Consider the following 7559-nt stretch of genomic DNA (forward strand, 5'->3'; position numbering starts at 1 on the left):
TGGTCAAAATAGCAATTCTTTAATCACAAGGCTGAGATCCTCCAAAATTTGTCTTGTAATCACCTTCAAAAGCAACAAACTTTCTGTGAAGGTGGCTTTTCTCCCTGAATTTACAGCTCTATTGGCAGCGCATTAGATGTCTCACGTTTGCTAGAATACCCTTCCAGCTGCTTTACCTGAACTCCGTCAGCTGGGTGAAAAACATCAAAACGATTTTGAAATTACTTTAACCAATTTCCTGCTTGAAACTCCTACGTCGCTCATCTAAACACTGGCTGGCTCGCAGAGGTCTTCTGACCGTCCATGCACAAGAAGGCCTGGGGTCAGACGCGGGCACAGTTAGTTCATTTAGAAGGACAGATGGTAGATCTGCATGAACCACAGGCCTCAGGGAGTCCTGGGGAAAGGCCAGCCGCTACCCCACCAGCGACTCCCGGGCCCTCAGTAACCACCTCTGCGGCACGGCTGGCCCCTCCCTGGTCCCCACACCCTCGGTGCTGTTACTGCTGCCCCATGTGGGACATCAACGTCCACACCCATTTTATACACGTAAAGGTTCAGCATCCACTCTTGAGAGAAAGAAATAAGAATCCAATTCTTTCATTAAGCACGACTTCGGCTTTCTCTGCTTGTTGCTGCTAAAAGAGTTTCCTGCAAAATTTTTCAAGCGTTACCAAACAATAAAAACATAGTTGTGGGTTTGCACCATGCAACAAATCACACAAGCTCAGGAGTAGCTGAGCCTCTCCCCCATCCGCTCCACGGCCGGACCATGCGCCTTCGCTCTCCACGCACAGCTCTGTTTTCCGAGTGCATCGTTTCCCGCTGAGCCCACCCACGGGCTGCACGACACTGGTGACATGCGGAGCCACAGCGCCCACCGTGCGTCAGCCCCACCCCCTCGGGTGTGGCCCGGAAAGGCAGAGCTCCGAGCAGGACCCGTGGAGGCAGAAGCGGCAGAGGGCTGGGGTACACAGTGACTCCAGGGTGAGGGCGAATGGCCAAGGACAGGACTAGGTCGGAGAGCAGGAGGTCTCAGGGACGGATGGGCTCCCAACGTGTGCACCGTGGTTCACTGGCCCCCAGGCCGGCAGGATGGCCTGTGGGCACACTGGTGTGAACACAGCCAGGAGGTCAGGATGCTCACCCAGGGAGGCTCAGCCAGCCTCTCTGCCCACCACCCTGCTTGAACAAGGCGCACACAGACAGAGCCGCGTGGTGGGGGGGCGGGAGGCTCTGCACCCGCCCAATGACCTTGGGTGCCTCTCACCAAGGCCGCTTATAGCTTCTGCCTCTGCTGAGTGCGTGACCATCGGTGGCCCCCCTCCAGCGACCGACCAGCACCCTTATGATGAGGTGAGTATATGAGAACCCATCAGATCTCCTTTGTTTGTGGCGATTTGCCTTCCTGTACGGAGCAGCGTTCGAGGGTGACTTTGCCTTCCCTCTCCACACGGCCTCTGCCAACCCCACGTGCCTAGGCCTCACGGAGTATCTCATCTGCCAACACAGGGTCCTGCAGGATGTTACCTCAGGCCGACAGATCCCCAGTACAGTGAAGGAGGAGTAACAAAGGAACCGTGACCCTGAGACCCGCTGGTCCCATCTTACACCTTGCCACCCAAAACCTACCAGCCTGATGGAATAGGAAAACGTTCCTTAATGGCTCAGCTAACGCCTTGGTCAGCCCTCCCAGCAAAGCCAGAGCCACACCATCACTAAACACGGACCCCACTCCTTTGAAATTGCTGAGCCGTTGCCCTCAGCGAGGTGTCCACCCCGCCCACCCGGGGCCTCCAGCACCTTCTCTTGTCCAGAACATGGCAGGAACCTCACACCTGCTGCTGCGTCCTCTGCACACCCTCCACACCCCTGCAGTCCAGTCCGGGGGCTCCACCGGACGCCACTGGCTACATCCCTACACTCTGCTCCCATTTAAGTTCCTTCCAGTGCTCCCCAAGGCTGCAGCACAGCTGGGACGCGGGGACACCAGGCCACGGTACAAACTCCGAAACACCGCCTCATCCATCAGTGAACGGTGACAGTGGCTTTCCCGACTCCCTTCTCCTTTCCATACAGAGAGAGTGCCCAGAGCCTAAGCTGCCAACCCCAGGCCCTCACTCCAGCCTGGCTCTGCACCCACCCTTGTCAACCTGTGCTGTGCAAGCACCTGCCCCACTCCCCCACGTGGCCTCTGCTCCCTGCACCTGCCTGGCTCACCTCCTCTGAGCCCTGGCACTGGCCACACTCCCCCCACCCTTCTGCCTGGCAGGCTGTGTGGCCCCAGCTCTGCACCTCACTCACTTCTACTCACTCATCAAAATCTGACTCAAATTCTAATTCTTCCAGGAAGCCCCCTGTGGCCCCCGAGCCGAGTTCTGGCCCCGTTACTTCTTCCCACACTCCTGGGCACCTGCCACGCAGCACCTGTCACCTGGGCAACTACACTCAGGTTACTTGGCTCAACCTCTCCTCTCTCCACACATGGCCAGCTTCTCAGGGGCAGGGCTGGAAGTCCCAGCACTGAGCAAGGTGCAGCCCAGTGCAGGAACCGGTGGCTATCTGCTCAGTGAATGAGTGGATGCAATGCCATCCCAGCTGGGCTCCGGGCCCCTCTGCCAGCGCCCCACCCGGTCGTGGCACGCAGCACACACGGGAAGCACAAGCTTCGCTGCGACTCGGGACTCTCAGGAATGCTTTGGCAGCACAAAAAATTCTGCTCAAAACCCCAACTGGACTTCTTATCTGAGAGGATTGCACAAAACCCTGGAACTCTTCTTAAACCTATCCACTAACACGCAAACCAGTAAGGCTGGGGGCCTCGGGGTGAACTCACTGATCCTTAATCCACAGCAGATGCCGGGCAGGGCGTGAGCAGGCGCTCCTGAAACACATGGACTGCTGAAGCTCGTGGTGAAATGCTTCAGGGGCATATCGGGCTCCCCAGCCCCTCAGTCCCGAGATGGAGACAGCCATCTCTTCTCCGACTTGTCGGGGGCCTTGGCTGGGGCCCTGTATCCTCTCAGCCTCGAGAGCCTGGGACCCAGGAGCCTCTCTGACATGGCCAGGCAGGGGTACCTCCATCAGCCTTTTGAGAAAACCCACCTTCTCCAGCACCTGCCATGACACGCATTCTCCTGACTCGGAGGGCTTACAGAGAATTTTACACAAGCTAGCGATGACCTGTCCCCCAGCTCGATCATCGGAGGAGTGGACTGACCGCCACAGAGGAAGTCAGGGCATCTGAGCGGTTAAGTGGGTTCAGATCTCGGCTCCCCACTCTGCCCCCGCAAAGCCCACAGTCACTTTATCACTGACTCCCTGACTCCCTCAACTATAAATAGGAAAAAACACACTCTTACATCGTGGATTCAGTATTTCCACTAGGCGCTCGGTGTTTGTGAATGACTTTGTTGTGTACCTGCTATGTGCCAGGCTCTGGGCTCAGTAAATGCCAGCCTCTGTGGTCCCTGACCAGGGGGCCGTATTTCTGGCCACAGAAGGAGCCTGTGTTTAGCTCAGATTATAATGAAGCCCCTTCTTCATCCATGGAGGGAACACAGACCCAGGAAACCAGCATGCAAACGAGGAAAGAGACAAGGAGAATCATGGTGCCATATCCACTCCCCAACAACAGGCCGAGGAGGCAACCACTGGTTCTGCAGAGCTTGTCAGAGGAGGCAGTGAGAATACAAATGCTCTCCTGGAAGGTTCTTCCAGAGAGTCTCACCTGAGATGGAGTCAAAGAGCCCAGCGTCCTGCTGCACATGGGCCAGGCCCGGCCAGGGCAGCGGGCTGCGTGCAGAAACACAGTAACAAGACATGCTCTTGCTTCTTGTGATGCTGGGGTACCCTGGCTGAGTGCCGCCTCCCCCCACCCCCAGCCGGGTCCCAGGCTAGGTGCTCTTTGCCCGTTCTCTCGGGGCATTCCTGCCAACAACCCAACAGGGTAGGCACCATCATTGCCCTGATTTTACAAACGGGAGTTTCTGGGGGGTCAGTAACTCATCCAGGACCCCAGGTGGTGGAGTCAGGATTTGGATGCAAAGCCGACTGATCCCAGAACTACTCTCTCAGAACCACGCACATGGAAGAGAAGGATCCAGGCCAGAGCAGAGACCTGTCCTTTGCAACATCGGCTGGCAGAACCCAAAACTCCTCCGTGAGGAGCTGACATTTATTCTCAGGTTCCCCTGGCTGTCTCCTCTAAAGGGCGGCTGTCACCACGTCTAAGCTGACTTCACAGTAACCTCCCCACATTTACATGCTAAAGCATGGGCTTGACCATTTGCAATTTTCCTTGCCTCCCCGAAGTCCTGAGGGAGAGAACTGCTCCTTCCTGGTAGTCTCAGGCATCAGTATCTACAAGGAGCAGACTCTAGCCATTACAGCCGAGATTCTGGAGTCCCACGTAGGAAACCGAGTCATCCATAGTAAGGAACTGATTCCTGCATCTACCATACACCACGTTCTTCGTATCACTGATCTCCAATAACCCCCCCAAACTGTGCAAGGAGGGGGGCATCACCGATCTTCCATGGGGGACAGACGCTCCACGAGTGGACCTGACCTTAGGCAGCAGCGTCTGGATGTGAACCCAGGCTGGTGGCTTGCAAGGCCGGGATCTTCTCACCATACTGGCCCCCTCCCCTCTCGCTACGGGATGTTCTCTTCCCAGCTTATTCCCCTTGGCAAGGGCCACACCAGCATAGAGCGGGCTCCCCGCGTGCCGAGTTCGGTCATGTCTTTACAGCAGGACTCCACCCTGTGTCTCGTGTGTCTTTGCCCCCCCACCACTGTGTCTACCACCCAGTGAGCCCGGGAAACCATCCCACCGTCTATAGTAACCTGCCCAGGAAGGCAGCTTGCTGCAAAACACACCTATGGGAAGTCCTACTGCTGTCTCTCCAGCAACAACCCAGACACCAAACCACCCCTGCAGCAACAGGTCCAAAATGGGCTTGATCAATACCTGGCAAGTAATCTGTGTCCTCACTTCCAGCTTAGGACCCACCGCAGAAGAGGAAGTGTGCACCCCTAAGCCATCACACGGGATGCTGCCTCTAGTTACCCCACCTACAGTTCCCTGTGCCAACAGCCTCCAACAGGGCCTCTCTGAAGCCTTCTCTTTTTTCCACTATGAAGTCTTTCTGATGCTCTGCCTGCCTCTGAGTCTCTGCCAAAATGAAAGTAATGATACCCGACTCTCTTGCTATAGCCCGCCATGAATAAAGAGCCCTCACTTCCCTCATTTGGTCAGCCTTTACTTCTCTTCACCTAGGGCACTACGCTAAGGAGGCCTGAGGAGGCTCCTTCCGGGCTCAGTGGCCGCTGACCAACGTGGGCCACGGCCACAGGCCTGTGGATGGTGGCACAGCGGCTCCCGCGCCGGCCAGAAGGCCGCCTGCGTGCAAACGCCGCGCTCGGCTCCCCACACCCCACTGACATGCAGGGGAGGAGGCCGGGCTGGCGGAGATGGTGGGGTCAGCTCCCCCCCGGAGTCCCGCCACAGTCAGACCCGCACGTGGCCATGTCTTCCCGCCACCCCCTCACCCGGCTCCGGGGCAGTTGAGGCTCGACGGTCCCGGGGCAGGCCGCAGGTGTCCTCAAATTCGGATCATTGGACCACAAAATGAGCACAAAACGCAGATGCGGAAGCCCGAGCCTGGGGCCGAGCGGCCGGCGGGCCGTGTCCCAGCCTCCGCGCAGAGCGGGGCGGGGGGCGACGCGGCGGCTGAGCACGGCCAGCGGCCTCAGGCAGGCCTCCACCCCGACGACGGAAGGAGGGAAGCAGCTCGGGAGAGCTACGGTGCGCCCTGGTGGGGAGAGGCCGGCCTGCGGGTCGCCTTCCCAAAGGTCAGCGTGTCCACGCGGCCGACCTGAGAGAGGCACTGGGTGGGAACGAGTGGGCTCCGGAGGGTAAGACCGACACCCGCCGCTTCGGCGGCGCATCGTTTGCGCGGAAGGCCTGGGGACCACCGAAGGGTCCGCAGCGGCTCGGTTGGAGACGCTGGTGGCCACAGAGCATGTGCACGGGCCTTGGAGGGGCCGTAGGAGGATGGCTAGGAGCACCCAAGGTCAGCCCTGCCCCTCAGCCCTCCCCGCAGAGCCCGGCTGGCGCAGGGCTCCGGAGAGCCCCTGGGGGCCCACCACTGCACCTCACGCCCCGACCTGGGGGCGCCCCACATGCCGGCGAGCCGGGCAGTGCAGGAGCCCAGAGCAGGGAGCCGCACTGCGTCCGCAGAGCGGGGATGGAGACCTGCAGAGGACGCTGGCGCTCGGCCTCCCGCGGGGACCGCCCCGACTGGCCGGCGGGAGGCGGTGACAGTCCAGCCGCCTCGTGCACGTGGCCCTGGTCTGTCCTGCCCGGAGGAGAGGGCTCTGAGACCCCCTGCCTTAGGGGACAACCTGTCCTCACCACGAGGGCCTGGCGGGGGGGGGGGGGGGGACGTGGCATCGCAACTACTGGTGGGCACACAGCCACGGGACGAGCTCGAGCAGGGCAAGGGTCATCCAGGCCTGGGCATCTAGGTGCAGCTTTTATCTGGGATAGTCAGATTCGGGGCCATTTTCCCTCCATTGTGAACTTGGCTTTACTGTTTGAGTTGTCTCACTGTGCAGAGAGAAGAGCTATTTTCAGTGAGTTGGCAGAGAGGTAATCTTTGAGGGAGCCTCTTGGAAGGTGGCATGGGCACCCAGAGAAGGAGGACCCAACACTGGACAGAATCTGGTCCCGGAATGTGAGAGGCGTCCTCCGCAGCAGAAGAGAGCCACCACACTGGTACTCCCAGTGTCCCCAAGAGCACTCACCCAGGCCTAGCCCCTCTGTCCACTCCTGACCCTGGCCACCCTGGGCTCTTCCCAACCTCTGTGACCTAGAGACGGGCAGGAGGCCCTGAATGGGGCATCTGGTGCTGTGGTTGTTGGGGACGGCTCCCCATGAGGAATGAGTCTCAAGTCTACCGTGAAGTTGCTTTGAGACTGGCATACCCTCCCCTCCCTGGGCCATTCACTCCCTCTGTCCACCAAGGAGATGGAGCAGAGGGTTCTCTGTGGCCCCACCCAGCCCCAGGAATCCTATGATTTCATGAGCCCATGGTTATTATCCCTGGATAAACTCTCCAGCCCACAGGACCATGAACTGAGAAGTTAATTCCAGAACCGAGGATTGTGTGGGAATGTGACGCTTACACCCACCGTACCAGCCCAGCTTTGGTGCAAGGCTGCAATCTCCCCAGCCTTCCATGGAAAGTCCACATCTGAAGGCCTCTCCTGAGCATCTGGGACTCATTAGGCTCTGGGCTCTGGGTCTGAGTAGAGCTTAATAAAGTCTGAGGCCAGTGAATTTATTCCTGAAGCAACGATATGTCTCTCAGCTTTGAAGGAGCGGAAGCACTGGGCCAGCCCCTGATGTGATCTCTGGTGCCAGAGCCACAGATACGCCTTGGAACTGCTGGCCCCCGACACAGCAAGAGGAGCTGGGGGGAGGCCAGGAGCTGCGATCAGCCGACCTAGCTGCACATGGTTCTCTGGGCGCTTGCTGCTTTTACGACCTCAAG

General features: G+C 58.8%; 1 long non-coding RNA gene across 1 annotated transcript; it reads left to right on the plus strand.

Annotated features, from left to right (window-relative positions):
• Positions 1-5735: 5735 nt before the first annotated feature.
• On the plus strand, positions 5736-7330 carry LOC141371903 (uncharacterized). The gene is made up of 3 exons (XR_012377228.1): positions 5736-5919; positions 6622-6781; positions 7126-7330. It is a non-coding gene; the product is annotated as an uncharacterized lncRNA (long non-coding RNA).
• The last annotated feature ends 229 nt before the right edge of the window (positions 7331-7559 follow it).

Source organism: Callorhinus ursinus, unplaced genomic scaffold (genome assembly GCF_003265705.2).
Source record: "Callorhinus ursinus isolate GAN/ISIS: 27379988/994484 unplaced genomic scaffold, GSC_fseal_2.0 scaffold122, whole genome shotgun sequence".
In the NCBI taxonomy this organism is placed as follows: domain Eukaryota; kingdom Metazoa; phylum Chordata; class Mammalia; order Carnivora; family Otariidae; genus Callorhinus; species Callorhinus ursinus.